This window comes from Mercenaria mercenaria, chromosome 14, assembly GCF_021730395.1.
Source record: "Mercenaria mercenaria strain notata chromosome 14, MADL_Memer_1, whole genome shotgun sequence".
NCBI classification, from domain to species: Eukaryota; Metazoa; Mollusca; class Bivalvia; order Venerida; family Veneridae; genus Mercenaria; species Mercenaria mercenaria.
The window spans coordinates 21003742-21030125 of NC_069374.1; positions in this window are offsets into that span (position 1 = coordinate 21003742).

Sequence of the window (26384 nt, forward strand, 5' to 3'; positions counted from 1 at the left end):
TTAAAAACTAACGTAAGCTAGTTTTAATTAAAATTGTTGTTTTTCCATTTTATCTTTCACTTTGATAGGAACATAATTGTAACTGTTGATGCTCGGATTGTTGCGTGATCTCTTTAAGATTTGTGTCGAGTTTTTGTTTTTTTTTTCTGAATCCTTTGATTGACATATCTTTCCCGGTATGGGAAGAACCAGAATAAGTATAATGGTATCTGTTTTAATCGTAGTTCTACTGAAGTCCCTTTGATACCTCAAAACTCGTTATATTGAAGTAATTCTTAAATGTATGAAAATGTCTTTAATTTTAATCATTTTGGTTGAATATGTCAAAATAAATCAATGTATAAGTAAGCTAGATCAGTATGGTAATTTAAGTTGATATTGCAATAAACTGAATGTCTTGAACATAACAGTCTTTTTATGATTTATTTTGTTAGACTTACTGCTATATCACTATTTCACAGACTGGGAAACTTTGACTTTATAGTAATCAATGCAACAGCAATGTTTGCCAAATCTATATGAATATATTTAGTTGTGTCTATGTCTTTTTATACACATGTCAACCTAAATAAAGATTAAATCAAATATAATCATTTTACGATATTAATCATACATTCAAGTTATATTTCCAACAGCCATGAAAAATACTGATTCGGTATATTTGAGTCTGTTGATGAATGAATGAAATGTATAGCATATTTCACGCTCCAATAATCGGGTGAATTTTATAATAAGTTACATTGAACTGAAAGAACCAGAAATAGTAATGTGATAACATCTGTTTCTGTGTATGGGTCGATTTGTACGGCATACGACATCTTGAGACTTCTGTTGGGATCGAAATTAATCAAATCTATAAGAAAATACCACAGAAGTATATTACGCAACTTATTAAAGTCATAGACACTCATGTCACGTTGTGTCACAATAAGCTTATTAGACGAAGAATATTTCATTCAATTTTCTGGCAATCAAATTACTAGGACCAATATAACATATCGTGCATTTCTTACATATTGTATCCGTTGTGTATGCACCTGCAATCTGAGGTCCGATTCAAGAATTACAATAACAAGTCTTAAACATTAATACAATTTCGAACATGAAAATAATGCGAAAGTACGAGACTACTATAAGCATAAACATTTCTTACACCCAAGTGTTTGAATCTCATGAGTTCCCTCCGTTGACATGACAAGAAAAGACGCTACCTCGAACACTGTGTACCCGGCGTCTACATCAACCAGACGTCTTAAAGCAGCAATGTTCTCTGACGTCACTGATGTTTTGGGCCTTACATGACAAGCCTCGTCTTTAAGGACTGCCTGAACATTGTTAAATTTACGTACCCACCTTCCCAAATGAAGTAAGCAGTTCAGTGTTTATCTGCCTTGCTGATATTTTTTAAAGAATACCGTACCTTAATATACGCTCTAATTTCAGAGTTTTGTTCGTTGTTCGTAGCTACAGGTATTTTGCTTAGTGTATATGACTATCCCTGACACTAATATAAGTATCTCCAAAACTGTACGATAGTTTTCAATACAGCTTTTCTTTTTAAAAGGAGTCATTTATGTATTATCTATGTAAAGAGTTTCTTGAAGGAAGCCCGCAATTGTCATTATTTTAAGAATGGCTCTCGAATGGCTAAGTTTAAACGTAAAAATCACATCGGGCAAGCATTTCAGTCGGTGTGACTCAAAAAAGGCGGGGATTTGTTGATTGTTTTTAAATACGTTTAGATTACGCGAAAGTCTGCATCGATGGTATTTATATATCGATGTCAATGGTCGGAGTTTTTTTTTTTGTAAAAATATGTATATCCTTGAGTTTTAACGGTTACGGATGCACAACCATAGAAAGGAGAACATCGCCAGAGTTCTGTCAACTTGTTCGAAATGTAAAAAATACACAATAAACAGTAAATCATTGATATGAGTTCCTAACATAGACATCAATTATCAGATGTAATGGCTTTGGCAATGTTTTTATTATTAGTTCAGTTATATCAGATATGAGATAGGGGAGCTCATGACAGACTTATTAAGTCTCTTTAGACACGGCCTGCAATAATCAGCGACTGATTTTGGTTCATGGGAATTAGCGGAAAATCATCAGACAGGGTTATACGAGCAACACCGCAGAAGGAATATAGTTAATCAATCAAGATTAAGCGGTCAAATAACTTATTTAGACTTTTCAAATGTGCTTTTTTCTGTGATCATCTCAGTGACGTACTTTCTACCAGAAATAAATGTCATCTTTATTACAAATATAATTCACAGAGCTGATATTAGCAATACATCATGCTGGCTATTTTCAGAGTACCCCTTAAAGGGTCAATCTGTCAAAACGCATGCGATCTCGCAGGGCTGGAATCGTATTTGTTTCAGAATCATTGACCTCTTTATGAGCTATATAAAAGTCATAAAATATTTATTAAAGTAACGGAATAGGGAAAGAAATGTGCCTCAAGCCTGTTACTAAATACAGAAAATATTGATACTATTTGCAGTTGTAAATATAATGCATTTTTGAATTCTATGCAATATGCATGTAAAAACGTAGTAATTAAAGATACAAAGTAGAAAGAATGGTTCAGTACTTTATATAGATTTCGAGATCTTTATGGGTGACTGCATTATTTTGATATGGAGTTTGTTTTTGTAATATATTTTCACAGATCTTTCTATTTAAAGTTTTGAACTTAGCCAAGCACATTCTGTTTGATATTATAAATGGCGATTTCATAAGCAGTTTTATAAATATTTTTTCATTCCTTTGTTAGGCAAATATACACGGGTAAGCACTATTGCTGTAGAAAGTTGTTAAAATAGTGGAAACTCTACAGTTCGCTGTACCAGAGAGATGAAGTACTGACTTCCTTTCCAGATAAAAAAAATCCAACCTTATTTCCATTTTATTCTGGCATGTATCTTTCTCCGTACTCTTGTATTATAATTGATAGATAAAAAATGTACTTGTTAGCATTTTACTGAAATTGTTTAACTTAGCATTATGCACTACCTCCAGACTTGCATCTTATGAGTTGATATCCTGTAGAAAAAGAACATAATACATGTCACTGAAGTAGAAGTTTGGAATTTCTTACCGTTATATATTAACAATTGACAAATTTAATCACTTTTCAATACTAGATGCCCGCGGGCAACATGTCGAGCCCGCCTTTAGACCCTAACTGTAACCTTGACCTTTTGAGATATGAACCTTGGTTTTGCACATGACACTCCGTCCCACTGAGTTAAACATTCAGGCCAAATATAATTAAGTTCCCTGAATACATGTCAAAGTAATGGGCCGGACAAGATCTGACATGGCATTTGACCACCAACTGTGACCTTGAGTTTGACATAGAAACCTGTGGTTTATGCATGACACTCCGTCTCACCGAGGTTAACATTCATGACAGATATAAACAAAATTGCTCCATGCATATCAAAGTTATGGTCCGCACGGACAGGAGCACGCATGCACGCACATACACCGAACAGCCATTTGGACAACTATGTCTTCGCTTCCGCAGGCGGGCTCGACAAATGTTTCAAAAAACATTTATTTGAAATACTCCATGTGATAAGTATCGGTATTTGTAAAGTCGTTTTCTGTTATTTTTCAAATATTTCATGTATGCTATATAAAGTCATTTCACATCTTGTTTCAATATTTCAGTTTAATATAGTAATGCTATTTGTGCAAAACTGTTGTAAATTATGTTGTTTTAACATGTAATCTTCATGAACTTTTTTCTGTTCTTCATCATCTTGTTATTATTTGCATAGCACAACATAACGTCGTTATAGTGATTTTATTCGCTGATGTTCATTACTCAGATTCCCTTTCATGCTTAAAATGCGCCAACATTCATTTCATTACCATAAAACATTACATAATGTGATTCAACTCTCTTAGGTAATGAAACGGAATTAATGTTTCCCGCACATGATACCTCAGGTACGAACAGAAACAAATGAACTTTCCTTATATCTTGGAATACAATGTGTTTAATTTATTACTTTTTAGACATGAAGATTTGTTTTCTTTGTATTCTAATCATTCAACATCCATAGAGCGCTTTCTTCTTAATGCTAAGGCATTAGATGGCACATTTGGCAAAAGCCTGAAAGTATCGGAACTTTACGTAACATTTCCATAACGATTTTTGCACATTCCGGCCGTTGCCAAAAATACCAGGCTGAAGAATATAGAATAGACGCCGGTTTCTTTTTGCCACGCCGGTATTTGGCAAATTCAGCCCATATTTATACGCGCTTTACAAAAATGAAAATTGCCTTAAATTGTTACATTAACCTACCTATTTTAAAGTTAGTATGTTTTGATATAATATCATTACTAGTTTTTCGTAAATAAGTACGAGAAAACTGCATTTGCCATGGCAAAACCGGTTTTGCCATCGCAAAACGGTCTTTTGCCATGGCAAGAATATTCATTATTTTGCCATGGCAAAATTGCCATCGCAATTTTTTTCATTTTTCTTAGAAAAGGATTTTATCTATTTCAAAACGAATGTATAGGCAGAAATATGCTGTTCCCTATCGATAACTCAGTTTTTTTTTATTTTGCCATGGCAAGAACTGGCCAAGGCAATTTTGCTATGGTAAGATTCTGCCATGGCAACTTTGCCATGGCAAGGTTCTGCCATGGCAAAATTCTGCCATGGCAACTTTGCCATGGCAATTTATTTATTTTTTCAAATATTTTAAAGGAAGTTTTATAATTTTAGTGATAATGAAATACAATACTGGCAGGAACAGAAAAAAATTAGGTTTCTTATGATGGCACATTTAAATCGACAAGAGCGGAATCTTGCTACATAGATTTCTCACCATTTTTGGGATAAATGCTAATTGATTTTCAGTGGCAAGGAGTAGTTTTGTACTTCCTTGTTTTAATGAATGAAAATGGATGAAATGTTATTGTAATATTACATAGCGGTGATCGTATGCCATATATTTTTTTCTGTTTATAACAATACAGATATTACTTCAATTACAGAACATATATTTTCATTAAATAAGCAAGTTTTTCGTTTATGAAATACGATATTAGTTATCATCACAGTATCTTAGTCTTTGATGTTATATATAACGCGTAAAAAATAGAAAAAAAAGTCCCAACAAAGAGGTTTAGCGCTTGAATGTTTTGTTTTCATTCTTGATTTACATTTAGCTTTCTAGACACGATTGTGATCACAGCGATTTATAATAACGAAAGGGAAAAATATGTATTAGATTTTCCCTTGCATATAGGTTTGTGAAACATATTCTATGTTACAAAATGAGCATTTTGCAACACCCATAGAAAGTCACACACTGGCGGTCGTGGGTTCGATCCCCGGTCGCGTCATACCAAAGACGTAAAAAAATGGCACTAGTAGCTTCCTCGCGTTGCACTCAGCCCGGTGTCAGTATAATGTGACTGGGTGGGGTATTATGTCACTTGTCTACGGCGTGATATTCCAGTGAGGCAGCACTATAAAGTTGGACATTGTGCTCATTGCTACAAGTAGACACCGTCGTTTATATGACTGAAAATTGTTGAAAAAGACATTAAACCCGAAATCACACGCACTGGCCTATAATGTAGTATTTGTCGCCGTCAGTGGGGTTGCATTTAGTTCAGTGATACGCGCCGGTGTCAGATAGCTAGCATTTATTGGGAATCAAAACATGCCAGGCAGGCGAATTTTAAGTGCATCGGTGCAAATGCAATTCTATTTATATGAAAATATTATTAAATAACAATATTTAAACACAGAAACTATTTTGCAGAGAGATAGATTTGTTTGTTTTGGGTTTAACGCCGTTTTTAACAGTATTTCAGTCATGTAACGCACACTATGTACCCGGATAATCTTAACTCTGTTCAGCAATCCTAACTCAGTGCCAACATGGCGGATGTAAAGCAGATACAACTTTCGATACAACTGTGTAATTTCGATGCATAAAGGAATGTTTCGGTTGTTATAGCTGTCTCCATTGATCAAGTGTATATTTATTTCAAAATGTATCGTGTTAAATATATCAACCCTTGTGTTTTCAGGTGGAATACCGACGAACAAGCCAAACTTTTCAATGGAAACTTTTACAAAAAATCTTAAAAAATACTTTTATGCTTTTGATGCCTCTACTACTTTGTTGTTTGAAAGCAAAAATATACTGCTTTATAGGCCGGTTTACGCTATGTTGTTAACCCACTACATGTTGACACAATACATGTTCAAATGTACTGACAGCGAGAAAAGGGATAGAAACATAACTTCGAGTTGATAAAAACCGAACTCAGTTTACATGAGGAATAGATAAAAACCTAAGTTACACTAAATCGCGGGAAAGATAAACACCTAACTGACTAGTATTCTATAGAAATGAATGAGTTGACATGTACATGGTCTGGTTATTGTAAACATTACTTTACTTTATAAGCGGTATTGTCTTCAAACTTTGTCATTAATTTTACAAGATGTTATATGAATGCCCACTACAGTCAAATATTTTTTCATACTTTTACTATTATGCAAACAGCAATGATATTTTTCAGACGGTAAATAAGTGTGTGTGTGTGTGTGTGTATGTGTGTAGTGGGGGGTGGGAAGGTGATCATGGACTGACAGGGCAGGGGTGTGGAAATCCACACATTTTTCACTTGCCCACGGACAATAAAAAATCCACTTGTCCATAGTCAAATTTCACTCGCTCGGATTTGTCATATTAAACTTTCATGAAACTGCAAATAGACTGGAGAGTTCTTTATTTAGGACAATGAAAGGAAAGCATATCACAGTAACAGTAATAAAAATAAGCTGTTAAAATATTTGCCTTTTAAAGTTTATAAAAGTCTGAAATCGCACAAGCAGGGTTCGTGATCTTTTGATGCCATGCCCAAAACACTGTCCACGCAATGGAAGAAAGCCAGATGAATTCAGGAAAGACTCTTAAAACGTTCCGACTTGGTTTAGTCATACTTGCGATCTCTGTGTGCTTTTGATTTTCATTTGGCTGACTACTGGTTCCCATAATTCCTTTGACAGTGACTTATTGTTTGAATTTTACTAACAAACTTGTCGAAATACTTTTTTAAGTTGTTTACGTTTCTGATTTTTTAGCATAGTCACCGATTTACAGTGTGCGCAATACCTAGCCAAAGAACCAATCAGATTATGAAAAGTGATGCTTAAAGACACAGATGCATGTTTTTTTTCTAAAACTGCAGCAATTGAGAGACTCTCAGCAAGTACATCAGGGATTTCAAACATTAAATTATCTTTATCACCTCCATACACTTGAAGCAACACACACTTTAATTGATATTGTTTGTTTTATTAGACGATTTCTTATTGACAGATCTATGCTTCAAAATTTGTTTGCAGAAAATTTCTTAGGAAACATTTCATACTTGTTGAGGCACCTAGATAAACCCCCAGACACATCGTAAGTCAATTAGATTGCTTCTTCATATGAAGAATTATACGCCACTAGCGAGGTTTCTAACTCACATCGGTGATAAAGGGGAATACTTTTAGGTACTCGGCCCGGACAATGTTGTGCACGTCCAAGTATTTTAGATATAGTGCGGGAACAATGAATTACACAATGATCGGTAGCAAACTATGTTTCTATCTTCCAATACCTATTTATTACCTTAAAGAATAATTCAATAGAGAAACTTGTAAAAGACCCTAGTTAATAGTTTACCTAACAGACTGTATTATATAATACATAATATTACCACCTTTAAGAAAATACTTAGGAAGCATAGAACACGATCAAGCAAAACAGTAGCAGATTAAGCTTGATTAAGTCTTTTGTAGAGTGGAAATGGAATGTTATACACATCGCATGTCCCCAATTATCGGATTAAGCGGAATGTTATTATGCACTTACATATTGGACAAGCTCATTAAGCCAGTTGTGACTGATTTCATTTTTCCCAACCATCTGGCCTATTATTTTCTATACTTATGGGTGTTTCAGTCTACAAAAGCATTTAGTTTACACAAACATGGTTCTTTAGAATTGTTTTATAGAACTTTAACATGAGCACATTATGTTTTGCCAAACACACGAGGACAAAACGAAACAAACAAACGCCGTGGAACAGTCAGTGGCGAAAACAACACTTGAGAGCTTAATCCACTTTCTGGTGCACCTTACCACACCCTTAACCCGATCGTGTCATGTTTCAAGAGGACAGTGTAAATAAAGTTATTCCTACAAGGTGAATCCAGTCAAATGTACTTTTTTAACGAGAGTTTGGTTTAACAAATGTTCAAGTGATGCCATATGTCGTAACTTAAATATTTGAAGCTATGTCTGTACCACTTATTCACTTATTTATGCAAAATATTTCATTGCTTGTGTTCTCTATTAAGAGTTTATAGATATAAAGATAGCGAAATATGAAAACATTGATTTAACCATTTTTTATTGCTTATATATACATGCAAGTAGTTCATAGAATTACAACAATACAAAAGCAAATGGGTTGTGCAACAAGTTGAAAGCAATATTGGGTGCTTCAAAAGCATGCATTAACAAAGAGATACATTTCTGTTGATTAACGCAAATTTTAAGAAAACGTGTATTACAATCAAGAAATAAACTTGAGCTTTTCATACAATAGTCATCAAGATTCCCTTCCAAACTCTACATAATTATATTTTTTTCTAACTACAGAAACTGGTAAGACTTCCTGGTCGAATGTGGCTGTCTCGTTTAGAAAACGCTTGGTTTCCATTCATTGGCTGAATTTAATATACTGACGAGATAAAGAAACGCCTCATTGAAATTTGGCGTTATTTTTTTTTCCTAACGCTTTTAATTGTTGTGAAATGTAGTAAATCTACATGTACTCTGACCGACAAACACAGTGAACAAAAACTCGCGCGATTTCATTTAGCCATTTGTTCACTTCATGTACCTGGTCATGATTTCCTCGTGCAGTCCGTGCATGTAAACCATGTGGTTTGATTGAACGATTTTTGCACATGTACATGTGTAATACGACACACAACCATATTTTCAGCTATTCTCTGAAAAAAAAAACATTAGTTTTCGTAATGCCGAGGCTGAATTCTGAAGAGAGGGCTCAGGTTTTGGCTATGCTTGAATGTGGGCGAACGCAGGAACAAGTTGCTAGACGTTTTAACGTCTCTCGTTCGACAATTGTGCGTCTCATTCGACGTGTTAGAGACACGGGAACGTCTATCGATAGACCACGTTCAGGTAGACCGCGTGTAACGTCAATACGACAGGATAATTATATACGTCAACGTCATTTACGTGACAGATTTGTGACGGCGCAATCTACGTCATGTATAGTTGTAGGTAACCGCGGACGTCCAATTAGTCGACATACAGTGAGAAATCGACTCAGAGAACGCGGAATTACCTGTCGTAGGCCCTACCGCGGTCTAATTCTAACGTTACGCCACCGTCACCAACGTCTTATTTTGGCCCGCAACCATCGCGGCCAGCGTTGGCAGAACGTAGTGTTCAGTGACGAGTCGCGTTTCAACTTGTGGAACGCCGACGGACGTATCCGTGTCTATAGACGACGCCATGAACGCTACGCAAACAATTGCGTTTTGGAGCACAATCGTTACGGTGGAGGTGGAGTAATGGTGTGGGCAGCAATCAACCATAGGTTTAAGTCCCAACTCGTCGTTTGCCAAGGTAATCTCACAGCCAGGCGTTACATCGACCAGATATTACGTCATGTATTTGTCCCTTTATTCCGTCAACGTCAAGGATTAGTCTATCAGCACGACAACGCGCGACCTCAAGTTGCACGCGTCACCAGGGACTTTCTACAGGCTAAAAACATTAATGTTTTACCTTGGCCGGCGTGTTCACCGGACTGCAATCCGATTGAACACGCGTGGGATTATCTCGGACGGCGGTTACGCCAACGTCAACCCCAGCCAGCAAACGTCCGGGAACTGGTAGCAGCGCTGCACCAGGAGTGGGCCAGAATCCCAGGGTATCTGTTACGCAACTGGTGCGGCTCTATGAGGCGTCGCCTTGCTGCTGTGGTTGCTAGCAGAGGTGGCCACACGCGCTACTGATTTTTCTAATGCAATTTCTCCGACCAGGCTATTAAAATTCAAGATTTAAGCTTAATGCGACAATGAAATGATTTCTTATTGACCATAAATTCTTGTAAAGCATCTAATTTGCGAATGGACTTGTTCTTTTCTAATCTTGAATCACGGTTAACGAAAAATTGTATACCGAGTTTGAATGAGGCGTTTCTTTATCTCGTCAGTGTATGTTATATGACAGTATTAAAACAATGCGATGCTTACCCAACTATTATTTATTTCATTATTTTGCTGCTTTTATATAGAATGTTTTTGTCATTTAGTACGTCTGTAATAACTTTATTTTACGATAAAAAGACTACATAAAATCTAGATATTTTCGTGTAAATATTTCCAGACGGCATATAATTGGATTTATTTGTACTGTTGTTTACTTAGTGCTGAACATATATGACGAAGTTGGCAATTTTCAGAAGCGGTATTACAGAGCCAAACTCCAGAACCTTACTTCACCTCGATTCTGCAAGATGACAAAGACGTAAGTTTGCAGTGTTATATTACCTCTGTGTTATATAATATCTAATATCTGATACCAAAGAAGCAGTAATGACAAAAAGGAATAGAAACTTTAAGAATAGAAAGTTAGGATTGTGAGACCTGTCTAAAAATGTTCTAGCTGTTCTCTGAGGGGTTTGAAAAAGAAATAATTTATAAACTGGATAAACTTTAAAGGAACACTTGCACTTTTATTATCGAAATATTAAATATTATATGTCAAATATCATACCAAAAAAGATTAGACATAAACGTTCAATAGCTAGAATTCAAATGTTACAAAATTTGAAATCATGTCAAATCTGTGCATGTATAGCCAAATGGCTTTAGGGATGTATTTAATTTGAATCAGTATTAAATGTTTTATCTTAATAAATTTTTAATGAACTTGTTGTTTTCAAGACTCTCTTGGAAATCTTGTATCCAGTTAGATCAGTGTTGAATGCTTCTTGGAATAATTGTGCTATATAGAACATTTTGAGCATTATCCTTCAGGCTTTCTAATTGTATTTTTTTCTTTTGTTGCTTTTATTTCCTCAATTGTTCTTCTTTATTATGTGGCTGAATACAGTAAAAGGCAGAATATAATGAAATACTGCTATTCCATTGATAGAGTTTAATCCAAGCATCTAGTAATTTTCTAAAAGATGTTGAATGGCACTCGTCTAACAAATAGTGATATTTGCCTGGAAATTTTATTGTCTATTCAAGTTACAACATTTTAGCAAGTTCATGAAATGTTATTATCAAAAAAGACCAGATTAAAATTATTCACACTGATATTGATTGAAGCAAGTAAAAGGAATATTACCTCATGGTGTCAACCTGAAAGAAGCAATTTGATCATCGTTAAATATTTAATTCCTTCAGGGTTTAATGAATTTGAAAAATCTCTTTCATACGATGTAGCTACAAAATAATTGGTTTACCAAATTGAAATTGTTTCGTCACAATGTTAACATTGTGCCATACCTCAATTCTTATATATTTATCTAGTATTGAGTAATTTGAATAGTTTCACTTTTGAGACTCGAAGTACTTGTTTTCCATATGTGTGTCCTGTCCGTCTGTCCGCATTTTGACGTACATACACAGCGTATATGAGCTAGAGTAAGTATTATAAGCTGTTCTCCTAAGTTTTTTTAGGGATTTCATTGCGTCAGACAGGAGGCCCTCGACTTAGTATAAAATATTCTTAGAGGGTTTACAATATCGTGCCGAACGTATCATAAGAAGAAAATGGCATAGAGCCATAATTACTATACAGTGTGTGTATTTGTTGGTATTGTTTGGGACAGAACTCAGCAGAACAGAGTTGATCAATAATATGCATAGAGTTTATGCAATTTTGTGTTGCATGAATCCACAAACTTATTTGATCTAGAATCGTTATACCTTATAGGAATATGTTTAGCACTTGGCATTTTGTTTTCCAGACTATACTTACGATCCTTGATTTTTGTTACAAATTTGCGTAAAGACCAGTGCGTATTTCAAAACGTATGTGATCTAGAAACAAGAAACAATAGTAAATTATTAAATAGCATTTGTTCTGCACTTGATGTTCTGTTTTGTGTTTCACTACGCCAGACTAGTGTTTTCGTACTTGCGTACAAGTACGCATAAAGACTTTTTAAAATGGTATCGCACTTGACCAAGAGTCATGAAAACATATAGGAATGCTATTCAGCATGTGAATTTGTGCACCTATAGTATTGTTTTGGATTTCACTCCGCAAGACCAAAGTAAGGCCCGAGTCAAAATTAGCATTAAGGGATTAAAAGCTTGTGTCCCGCGTATCTCCAAAGGTATTTGACCTGGAATCAAATAACTATGTAGAAATGTTGTCAAGCATGTAAAGTCGTGTACCATGGGTTTTATTTGGGATTTAACACCTTCATCCTCCAGTAAGCAAAATGTTTTACTCTTTGGATTTTTTTATCTTTGTTCCTTGATGATGTTGTGTAGTATCCATGCCCCCAGTCCCACCCAGTGATGACTCATGTCCTAAACCCTAGGTAATATTTAGAGAATATTAGGTTACTGTCCTTAAAATTTGAATTTATTAGGTAAATGGAAGAAATTATAAAAGTCGAGGCTTAAGGCGAGACATTTATTTTTTGTAGACGAACCTAATAAGTTTAAATTTATAAAGTCCGTAACCTTGTGTCTATTTATCCCACCTTCTGAGTTAAAATATTTTTTGATAGAACCATTTACTAGGTATGTGCCTGCCTCGAACAACGGTTTAAAAACAATATCCCACTATTGTCTGAGGCCCATCGGCTGGTTCACATCATCTTTGGTAATTTGAATTGAAGCTCTTAGAATTCCTCACATTATAAAGCGGAAAAAGTTTTGTTATGTTTTGTATCCGACTTATATGTACTGCTAAACTTGATTCATTTGAATTTGTTGCAAATTTCTATTAATAGTTCTGTTGCAAGTCGGACATCAATTCTCACCAAAGAAACGTTAAACCTGAATTAAATCAAACCATACTTCATAGAAAAAACATTTCCTTGGCCACATTCCTTTTCAGATGCAATATTCATTTTTTTAAGTGCAGCAATCTAAAACCTTGCACAAAAGCTATGGTTGAGTCACCTGCCGTTTCCTTGAGCGATTTTGTAATATAAAAATCCTTGCGGTAATTGAAAATGACAAGTAACTTTTAAAAGCTTTTTTATAAAAGTCGTTTTAAAAATATGTCTTAATATGTAGTAACTCTAAAATGCACAGTGGAGTTAAAAAAGGAGTCTGGCAAAATGTTATTTGGTCACTGACCTAATAAAGCAAACTTTAATATACCCCTGAATTTTGCAATTTATTTTGCATGAAGCTAAAAAAAATGTTTAACTTAGTGTTGTATTGTCAACAAGTAATATGTGCCTGTACAGTAACAGGACAGATAGGGGTCACAAGTGTCACATTGGCACTCACTTAGTTAAATGCTTTGTAATAAGATGTATTTTTTTTATCAATTTCGGTTCAAAAATAAAACCGAAGTCTTGGTATGGGCCTTTTTTTCACAAGTACATTTGCGCGGCTTTTTAAGACAATTAAATTACTTTGCCTTTGGAAAGTGTTTTTCTCTTCTGCTTATGCTAAACATAAAACTACATTTTCTGACAATGTGTGCACAATACACCGGGTCAGATTTTCACTGCTAACGTGAACGCTGCAGAAAATGAGTTACATAGCAGAAAATTATACTTGGGAAACATAGGCGAAGACACTCGACCAAACCCTTTAGATCTGAACTGCCAAATTCGCATGAAGAAAGTAGTCCTTGGTTAACAAAAAGAAATCAGCGGTAAGCATTTGTAATATCAGCTGGAAAATCGATTTGAAGTAATATTACTTATACAATAGAAAGCACCCAAGATAAATTCGCTGTCAAAATATTGTAGTTACAGAACTAAAAAAAAAACAACATATGTTCCTACGCGAGAACGACCTTCAAGGAATGGAATCATTCCTATCACGCTTGAACTGTATGATTAATCAAATGGAATTAGACGCTTCCACTGGAATTATCTGCGCTTATCAGTTGTGTATTGTTTAAACCTTCATAATTGTAGGTTTAACATGTTATGTTTGTTAATTGACGGTACGCAAGTCAATTTCTTTGCTTTTGAGGATTACGACAATTTTCTATGAGCATTCAATACCAAGGTTTTTATTGTTCTACATTTCTCTTATGGAAAACCTGACTATTTTTAGATTAGCATTCGCGCGTAGGATCATGGTATTGATACGATACAGAAATATGTTAGACTGTGTTACTTCCCTTGTCTTACAGTACGGCTGAAACAGGAGTTTAAGAAATCTGTACGCTTGTAATTGGTTTGTTAAGTTGCAGGGAACAGTTTCGCATTTGGCCCGGGTACCTTTTTTAAAATAAAATAGGTAGATTTAAAGGCCTTTATATTCAACTGGTTATTTATGGTGTTTATAGAACTAAAGATTCCTGCGTACGAGTAATTATTGTGTAAAATGAATGAATAAATGCTTGAATCGAATTTCCTAGCTCTTTGTAGGCGGCCAGGTCTAAAATCTTACCTGAGGTAAAGGAAGTCAGAAAAAAGGAAACGGTCATCCATCCATCCAGATTCAGCTCAAATTTGCGGAAATGAGACACTTTTCTTCCGACCATTATTTTCGTCTGGTCACATGCTTTAAAAATATAGATATGATTTAGGTCAGTCATTTGCAGATACTGCGGTACATGTCGCGAAGGTGTACATTTTGGGTCATTTTTGCCGGGAATTTCTCAAAACTGAACAGACTACAAATGGAATCAGTTTCAATTCCGACTTAGAAAAAATATTTATAATATTTCCCCTAGTGATAGAATAAATACACTCTCAGTTTTTAACTGTGAAACTTATTACTGCCCTATAAATAATGTAAAGCAAATGCATGGCTGTAGATGCTTGACGCTATTTCAAAGGTCTACACAATGAAAGATTTTTATTGAAGGATATTGAATGAATTTGGCACTGTGATGTATCTGAAAATCTATTTCTAACAATACCGCTAAAACTTTCATGACCCACCAAAATGTGGATCAATTATATATGTAGCATAAACTGCTTTGAAAGGATTGGAACTGTATATGCTCATTTCCGTTTGTGTAATCGGATTGGGCTTTGTCCTTTAATAAAAGACCGTAAACTCACCTGAATTGTGACAGTAATGCAATTTGCATTTTAGCATTAACTAAATACATCCTTTTTATTTTGACAAAAAGAAAACATGGCTGGTTTTATAATAATCTTTGCAGTTGACTATTAAATAAAAGTCACAGTTTCATTATATCTTCGATTCTATAGATAGAAGTATTTAAATCATATTGTTTCAGGAACGCATTTTGAAAATGATACCATCTTGATTAAAACAAAATAAATATTGATAACGTAGTTTTCCATGGAAACTATTTCTACAAATTTAAATTAGATTACTTCTATTGCAGCAATGAATATTTAGACAGCTATAAGTTTTCCATGTGTATGTTTGTGAACTTATTTCTGGTATCTTTATTAGATTTATTTGAATAACCCAATTCTTCATTCCCTTGAAATATAACGTATCTAAATAAATTTTATTTGATTTTGTTTTAAAAAAAATAAATATTTAAACAGTTGTAGTTTATCAATGTTTATGCATTTGTACATGACTGTAACCTTTTCGTGTGGTCATTTTGTGAGCGGTAATATCCTCAATCTGTCAGTAAGCCATTCGCTAAGAAATGAAACACGAACCATAGTTTTAGCCGACTGATATTAGGCTGCAAAATTTTAATGCATCTGATCTTTTAGTTAATTATTCATTTTTTTTTATACAAAGAATTTATGTTCTTAAGATTTTACGCATATGTACAAGTGTGGTAAGAACAACAACCAGACAATTTATATTTCAATTTGTATATTATACCTAAAGTAGCATTTTGTGACAGACAAAATAAGTTATCAATTAATTCAGGCATTAAGAAATAACATCAATGACAAGAAATTTCACATAAATTTTGCTTTCACCATCTCAATCAACGTTATCCCAATATAAGGTTAAATTGCATTCAATAGACACCAATGTGTTAAATTGTCATTTAAGTTTACTAGCATGATGCCGTCCATCCATACAACGTTTCCTGTGTTCTGTGTTATTATTATAATTATTATTTTTATTATTATATACCACATTTATATAGCATTCTTTTCATATAACATATACGCTCAGAAGTGTTTTACATAAAAGCATCTATATATTAATGTCCCATAAAAAATGGTAACTGAACTATTATAAAACGAATTTAAAATTACATGACATTACGGTAATAAGATACGTAGCGTTTTAAATTAAAGGTAAGCAGATTCAACTACTAATTAAAACAACAAAAACAAAATAGTTAGATAAACTCAAGTATAAAGTATTAAATCACAATTTAAGATATACTTTTATTTGTCACACTAGAGTTCTTTCTTGATTTGCCGGCCAAGTACCTGCATTACTCCACCAGGTAATTATTGAAATTAGTTCCCTAAGCCTTGTATGAAATAATGCGTCTTTAGCGGTCTTGCAGTCCTTTTATACCAGATTGAGGGCATTCCATAGCCTCGCAGCTGTTGTCTGAAAGCTCCTGTCACTGAATCGAACTGTCCGACATTGGGCACTACTAGTGCTAATGCATTATTTTGTGATCTCAGATTTCTGGAAGGCGTATATATTTCTAACATGTTCACTACATAAGCTGGTTATTGATCACTGAGTGCCTTGCATGTACATGTATGTGTTAGAATTTTGTATTCTACCCTGGAGCCGACAGAGTTCACGCAACGCAAATGATATATGGTCGTATCTGAATGTTCTGGTTACGATTCTACAACTTCCGTTTGTTTTTGGCCTTGGCACACAGACCAACACTTGTAAAGAAAATATATTTTGCATTGTTTCCAACTTGTGCACTATCACCTCTCAACCTTTGGGTTTCAAGCTATCTCTTAAATGCACTGGTTCAAGATCGTACGACAACACAAAAAAAAGAAATAAAAAATCATATTCTAATATTCATAATATGACCAAACTTTAATTCTAAAGAAAGATCATTTTAGCCAAAATCTGGAGGTTAGTGCCTTTAAATCGTTTTCCCTTTTTTAAGATTTTATAACCGGTGCAAATTTTTCCGTTTTATACAATCATTACCCGTACGAACGCATTACTACATAAAAGAAAATGAATAGACTGTCAGCCAAAAGGATGTCAGGAGATGTTAAGGAGAGAGTTTCAAATAAGCTTGGCTTTCTACTCAATCCTTCATACTGTAATTATGTAACGTTTCATGTTGTAAATATATATGAATAAAATATTGTTTAAACCAAAGGGATGTCAATTTGTCTCAGGATAACTTTATATAACATATGTATGCATATGCATGTTATTCCATATGTCTCTTATATTTATCAAATGATCGATTGACAGCAATTCAAAATCAGCAAACGTGCAATAACGAAAAACAGAAACAGAACTTTTAGATATTAATCAAAATATTTGTTTGTTAGAAAATGAACTTGATAAAAGATCAAATGTTGTTATAGCCAAGACACAATCTATTTTTGATAAGTTAAAATCACCTTCAATGCTGCATGAGCAAAACTCTTCAGTGCTCAAAGAACAAGAAACAACACTAAATTACCATGGTACAAACAAACTCAAACAGAAAGAGGCACCCGCAGTACTGACCAAACTACTGTCGAAATGTCACCTTGTTTGCAGACACCACCTTATTCACACACTGAAAATATTAACAGTAAATTTGTGAATAAACAGAAATTAGATAAACATACGCAAACCCAGATTGATTCAGGAAATAAGTCACCAAATTTCATAAACATTAACAAAACGAACAAACATGACGCTATAAAAAACAACAGAAACCGTAACACCACTGCTCATAATGGAATTCCTACACAGGAAAAAGATATCACAGTTAATTCCCCAAAACTGACATTCATTTCGGGATCATGTATTCTCAAAGGTATCGATACAAGACGCCTACACAAAAATGTCAGAGTGAAAAGCTTCCCTGAGGCTACAATTGCTGATCTTAAAGACAGATTGTCAAAAATGAACATGTCCCCTTATCAGGAAATTATAATACACGTAGGCGGTAATGATGTCGATGCCGGCATAACACCTGTCAACTTTGAACAAAAATTCATTTCTCTCCATTCTGAACTAGCTCAAAATGACAAATTACAAATGACAAAACTCAAATATCTCTGTACAAAGTTCTAACTTAAATTCATTGACAATCATGATTCATTTGTTATGGCCTCAGGAGAGTTGCCCAAAACCCTTTATCATGCGGACAGAACAAACCTCAGACCTGCAGTTACAGGCGTACTCATTCGAAACATTGATGCAAAATGTTCAGTTATGTCAACAGATAAAAAGCAAACTTCCAGTCATAATAACAAAACATATAGCAACAACACAGTTCCTGGTAGTAAAATGCGACCGATCTGGGTTTGAGATAAAATGTCTGAGAGCTCCGGGGCATATCGCACCAACAGCTACGATGTCCTTGGGCATGTCTGCTCCGAATGTAACAGTTTTGACTGTTCAACTCATAGCTTGGATATTGACAATGAAACACAAGAACACGCAATAGACATTAATAATTATAACCACGGTAATGATGATCAGACCTCTACCCACCTTCAAACTTCTCAATTAAATGATCAGCTTCCAAGCTAAAAATTAGACTTTAATCGTCGTGGTCTACATGTAGCCAATTTAAATATAAGGCATTTAAAATCAAAACTTGATGATATAAATATCATACTTAACAATTCAACCCCGGTTGACATTTTAGGGCTTTGTGAAATATTTTTAGATGAAAATGTAGACAATAAGACAATCTGTTTAAATGGTTACAACTTAGAAAGGAAAGACAGAAACACTGACAAAAACTTTCAGGTACAGGCATAGGTTTTTACATTGCTAATCATATTCAGTACAAACGGAGGTCTGATCTCGAAACCAAAGAAATTGAATCTGTCTGGATCAAAATAAGACTGAAATACTCAAAACCTATCTTATTGTGTTCAGTGTATAGGCCACCATCAGCTAAAACAAACTGGACAGAACTTTTTAACATACAGATCAATAAAGCTATGCATACAGGCTATGAGTTGTACATAATGGGTGACATGAACATCAATCTTGCAACAAACACGCAAGATTCAAATGATAAAAAATGGGCTCACATTCTTCAGCTACATGACTTACACCATGTTATAAAGAATCCAACAAGGGTAACAGCTCATACAACTTCATTGATTGATCATATCTATACTAACAACACAAATCATATTACTGAGTCTTTTGTCGCTAACATCTCCATTAGTGATCACTATCCTATTTGTTTTACAAGAGGCACAGGCAAAAACAAAGTGAAAAGAAATCAACATAATGTAATTAAATATAGATCATATAAACATTTTTGTGAATCCGATTTTCTTGAAGAGTTATCTAAAGAACTATCAGAGATACAATTACTACTAGATAACCCAAATCACAACTTTGAAATATGGAACAAAACTTTCATAAGTGTACTTGATAGTCATGCACCCATTAAAGGCAAAGAAAATCTCCTATAAAAGTGACCCCCCCCCCCCACCCCCCACAAATACCAGATTTTTTAATCCCCAATATACAAGATCCTATCTGATCCAGTCTGATAAAGGTTCATAAAACCCCTGTAGACTTGACATGTAGCCTAATTATTGTCAGAGAATCATAAATTTTATTGCCTACAGATAAAGATTAATTGGTTATTTCCTGTGTTTTGCATTTCATTGATTTAAATGCTGTTGTTTGTTTTTGTTTTGTTTTTTTTTTCTTTTTTTTTTATAGAATACATGTACATAAAATTATTTTAATTGATGCTGATTAATGTCCCGGCCAATTAAATTATAACTTTTATAGCAAAGCAATTCTCACTCCTTAACCATTAAATAATTATTTAAAACTTAATAAAAGAAATTAAAAGTTTGTTTATTCAATGACTATGATCTTTTTATCAAAAGTAACAAAATAATAATCAGAAAAAAAGTTAATTGCTGGATTTTATTAGAAATTAAAGAAGCGTTCTGTTGCATTTTTAATAGATAAAATGGAATATGGACAGAAGGATTTTATATATTAAAAATGCATAATTCCCCTTGTGTTGTCTGAATAACGTTTCTTTTATGTATAATAAAATCCAGCAATAAAGAGTTATCATTGTTCAAAATACACATAATTTATTATTTCTAAAAGCTATGTGCCTGAATGCATTTTTTATATTTTTGATTAAAAAAAAAAAAACAGCAATGATGAAATGTAACTGTTAAAAAAACTTGATTATTAAAAATATGATAAAAACACTTATCACTTTGTTTATTTAGCCCTTATTCAATCAAGCTTTCTAAACTCGTTATAAAGGTGAGATTTGTTTTGCTATGAAGGTGAGAAATATCACCTGTAATTTATGTACTGCACAGTAGCTATACAGTAGCTTATTATGATAAACAGAAGCAAGTCTATCAATGGTCCAGTCTTGTGTATTGGCCATTAACACCAATACGCAGACCTTATCATTCCCATAGGCCACATACCTTGCATACCAGAATCAGTGTCTTTAAACATAAAATAGTTAAAAAGAAAACTAAACCAGATTGGCTAAACGAGCATATTACCTCTGCACAGAAGAAAAGAGATTACTATCATAAAACTAAAAATTGGTCAGAATATAAATATTGGAGGAATCAAACTAAAACACTAATAAGGAAAAGTAAGCAAAATTTCTTCTCAAATGCTATAAATAACAACAAGGACAACTCATACCTTTGGAAACATATTAATGATATCAGTGGAAAAGGCAGTCAAAATTCTATTCCACAAAATATTGATATTGATGGATGCAAGATTGAAGAACTAGGAAGTGCTATTAACACTTTCAACAATTTCTTTACTAATATAAGTTCAAACTTAAGAGAAAAAACTCACTTTGATAACCGAAACTCTCTCAGTCTGTAGAAGATAAAGTTCCTCCGAATGTAAAATTTCAGATACCATTTGTTAAGGAAATTGACGTTTTAAAATTTATCAATGATCTAGATTTGAAGAAAGCAACGGGTATTGATAGTCTCAGCCCAAAAATACTTAAATTAGCATCAAACGTCATAGCTCCGACCATAACGGATCTAATCAATGTAGCAATAATCAACAATAAATTCCCGAAATGTCTGAAGACAGCTAAAGTATTTCCTGTTCATAACGCTGGTAATACATCTAATCCAAATTATTACAGACCTATTTCTGTACTGTCTACTATTTCAAAGATATTTGAAAGACATGTCACTAAACACTTATTTGCTTATCTCAAATATAACATGATACAGACATCGAAGTCAGGCTTCAGACAAAACCATTCCTATCAAACTGCGCTAGTTAAACTCATAGATAATTGGCTCACAAACTTAAATAACGGAGAGATAATCGGTGCTATATTCTTTGATTTAGGAAAGGCGTTCGATCTAGTTGATCATGAAATTTTAATTGAAAAATTGAATTATTATCATATAAGTCATAATTCATTGCTTCTTTTCAAATCTTATTTAGAAGAACGATTTCAATATGTCGCTGCTAATAACGAAATGTCAAATAAAAATTTAGTTCAGTCAGGGGTTCCTCAAGGCTCTGTATTAGGACCTGTACTTTTCTTACTTTTCATAAATGACTTAACACTTTTTATGAAGAGTTGTGATACAGATATGTTTGCTGATGACACAACGATACACATCCATACTAAAGACCATATAGTAGTCTTAACAAACTTACAAAATAGTGCTCATGAACTCAATAAATGGTGCAGTGAAAACAATCTGGTGGTTAATGTAGAAAAATCTTTAGTCATGATAATTTTATCTTATCTTAATCTCTGTTCATTGTACTACATACTGTTTATGCCACTAAGAATTAATTTGTTCATAATACATTATTTTTGTTCATGTCTTTCAATTCACTGTATATATTAGGATGAGTTTTTACATTATTATGTTAGAGGACCATATGTTAGACTGGCTATAGCCAAATATGTTATCCTCTTTAAATAAAGTTATTATTATTATTATTATTATAAATTGCCATTTCCCTTTGCGAACAGTCTATTTACAATCAGATGAGGTGACTAATAAAATTATAGAACTGTCTTAGGGCACAAATAGCTTTGACTCTCGCTTTTGCCCACTGATCTGCAGGGCAACTGAATTATGCATCAACGCAATAAGATTGCACAGGTTCAGGTTCTTAAGATATTTTAAGGAACGTCTGGTATATTGCATTACCTAAAATATCCGCCGTCCTGTCCCTTTGATACATGTATATGTACATAATTCCATATCCCGCTCAGACGTTGGTAAAATAATTCATTCTCCACTCAGTCTGGTCAGGATCCATGCTGTTCGCCAACAGTTTGTCTAATTCCAATAGGCTTTGAAAGCGAACAGCATGGATCCTGACCAGACTGCACAGATGCGCAGGCTGGTCTGGATCCATGCTGGTCGCAAACGCAATATGTTGGTTTTCTGATGGCACGGCTCATTATGATTTACTATAACAAGTTGCTGTGTGTACGGATAAATACCCTATACATCTGATATATACGTCAGTTGTTTTATATCAGACGATATAGATCCTGTTAAATTTAATATATTACATGGAAGGCCAATTTCAATACTTCAAGACACAACAGATCCTGATTTAATTTGTTTTGTATTCTGTTGTCTGTTTCATCATAGATCAATCATTATAAGAGATTTTGTATTTCTCGCATTTTTTTCTCTTTTTCTTCCCAGTCAAATAACAAATATAAACAAAAAGGTATTTCGTCTATTCAGCATGTTCAGGACCCAGTGCATCCAAATAACAAAATGAACAAGTACAACCACAGCTAGGATAATGCCTTTATGGAAACTGTGAACACAAATATGATGTACAGTTTATGGAAGCCATGCCCATTCGAATACGCATGGAACCTACCCTTTTGCCATGAATAAAATGTATATTTAGTCCTTGCATTTTTATATTATTTTGCAGTTATTCAAAAACATTGACAAAGAGTTAAAACTATTAAGATTGAGGCGTTATACAGAGATGTTAACATTTAAAAGTCAAGCGTTGTACCATACATTATACACCTATACTTACCAAAACGTTCAACGCTCCCTGTTATATTTATAAAATGCTTTTGCATGAATTTTTTATTGAATGTATTATAGATGCTACATTTGTGAAACTTATTATATACTGAGAAACAAAATCATGGCATTGTTTAATTTACATTATATTCAACAGTAGATATAGGGTTAAACAATGTCTTAATTGCTTGCATATTATGATGATTTATTTATTTTATAGCTGAAAATAGAAATAAAAATATTCCCATTGGAAATACCTATGGGAAAATTGTACCATAAGCTTCCCATTGGAAAACACCGTCCCCATAGAAAGTTGCTTTGCCAATGGGAAATAACCGTTTCCGATTTGAAATCGGAGAGCTCATGTTTGAAAGACAATACCTCCAAACATAATAGCGATAGGACATTAAAAATACTTGGTTGATATACGGATATACGGTAGGAAAGATCTTTCATTTGAACACTTATTTAAGATTGAAATCTTTACTAGACGTTTCTGGCAAATATCGTTCATGGCATATTAAAATTGTCGACTATAATATTAGGTTATTTAACATTGTTCTGCACAATACGGAGATATATTTAAACAAGTACCCAGCTGAGAAAACCATATTGGACGAGCCGCTAGGCGAATTGTACATAGGAAGAATAGATTGTAGAAATGTACATAGGAAGAATTACGGAAACGTATATTGACCCCCCTTATATTTAAAATATATAAAACGAATGGGAAGGTTTAATCAAGTTATATGTATTGGTGAATGTGAAAGTAGTCCTTCAAATGATTATGTATATATTTAATATATAAAGTAAGCTGTATTTATAAATATTTAGCAAATTATCAATAGCTGTTGTTTTAGTTTATATGTAAAGCGCTACATAAGCGAATTTTTCCGTTAAGTTATTTATTTATTCCACATAAATAAGTAATCTGATCGAATGACATGTTTTGATAATTATCCTCTTCACGCATTTATCAAAGTGTTATCTAAGTACGAAAAAACAAATATCCTGTTATTAAGATTGTTAAATATCACATGTTTTATGTATAAAAACGATTTGACAACATTTTAAAAGAAGGAACATGAAATGGCAGAAACTAGACACCATAGGTTTCAGAGTAACTCTACGATGTCTGAAAAGTATTTGTAGCGTTTTTCGTGTTGTCATGTCGGCGGGGCGAAAACACGTAAACTCAAAAGTAATGTATTTGTCGTGTTTCGTTTAGGCGAGGAGAAAACACAAACACTCGACAGATAAGGTATTTGTCATGTTTTCGTGTTGGCGGTGCAAAAACACGAAAACACGACAAATAAAGGGCGCCAACACGACATATTTATACCCGCCAACACGGAAACTCGACAGATAAATTTGTCGTGTCGGCGCCCTCTAAACGTCGAATTTTCGCGTAAAATTTGTCGTTTTTTTTTTGCGTTTTCGCCCCGCAGACACGACAACACGAAAACACGACAAATTAGGTTTTTGTCGAGTGTTTGTGTTTTCGCCCCGCCAAAACGAAATGGCAGAAATCATCCACCATAGAAACCAATGGCAAAGGGTTTTAGAAGCATTTTCTTTCTTTTCGAACGAAGAATTCAGAATTTATTTATCATTCACTAAAGTTGCATTAGGAGATCTGAGATTTAAAAAAAAAATACAATAGTATGTCTGATGTCAGCTATCGTTTTAAGAATACAAAGTGTATGTATAACAGACCCGGTTCAAGAAATATTTCATTGGGGTGCGGTGAGCAATCTTCCCTCTTGACTGCTGGAAAACGCGCGCGCTGGTGACGTAATTTTGTAATTATAAACGAATACTTAACAGATGTTTATTTACGGAGATAAAAATCATCTTTAAAGAAGGGGTTATTTGTCTTCATAAAACGTAACTTCTTTCATTTGAGATTACAAACATACGTCAATATATACATCTGTTACATACATACTTCTGTTTATAAACATAAACATGTTCGATCAATACATTTTATATGATTTTACTAGAATGATTTGTGGTAAAAGTTATAGCATGTATTTAGTTTCATACCTTAGAAATTAGATATTTCATTAATATTCAAGTTATATGCTGCATATATAAGGGGGGTCAATATACGTTTCCGTCAAGAATAGACTTAGTGACTTATGAGCAATTAACACGATGTACCTATTTTACTTTAATTTCGAGAAAGTTGTATGTATTAGTTTAAGTAAGAGCAAAATTGCTCTTAGACTATTTTTCAAACAAACAACTTGACAAAAAAAATTCTTCAGCAGTTCAATTAACAGATTTTCATAAATCCTTCTAGGCTGCCGAAGCACCTATTTTGGCTTTCCGTCTCAGACCGGATTAATTGTTTGTTGTTAACTGATAGGATATTTTAACAACGGGATTGTATTTAACGAAACACATAGTTCCTGTTTCTCTTTTTTTTCTGTTGATTATAACCACATGGGAACATAACGCCAGATTTATGCCTTTAACACAATCTAAGAGACAAACTGTTCATATTTAAAAGCTTATAAAATCATAACAAACAATTGACTAGGGCTAGTGATTCAACGCCACGGAGTGCAATATTTTATAACTGACTCATCACAATTAACAATAATATAAATGTTTTACGTATTTAAGTAAACATTAATAGACACCTATAGAATTTTCATAAATTTTATATTCTTATTTCAGAACGTAAGATAAGTTGTTTCAAGTAGGAATAAGTGCTCTGAGTTTAATTTTCCTTTGAATCATATGGTTATTTCTTGCCAGTGTTTGATTCACTTTAATTCTAAAGTGGACAAATACACTGAAACCACGCATTTTCTGTATATGAAATAAAGGCTTATTTGGTTAAATAAATTAAGTTTGGACGTATCACGCTATTTCAAAATCATTTTGGCTTCGTGTTATGATTTACACTATTTTTGTCGTTTTTTCTTTCAAAATGTAATACGTTATATTGCTATGAAAAGGAATTAATCATTTTTTTATCTTATTTGTAAAAT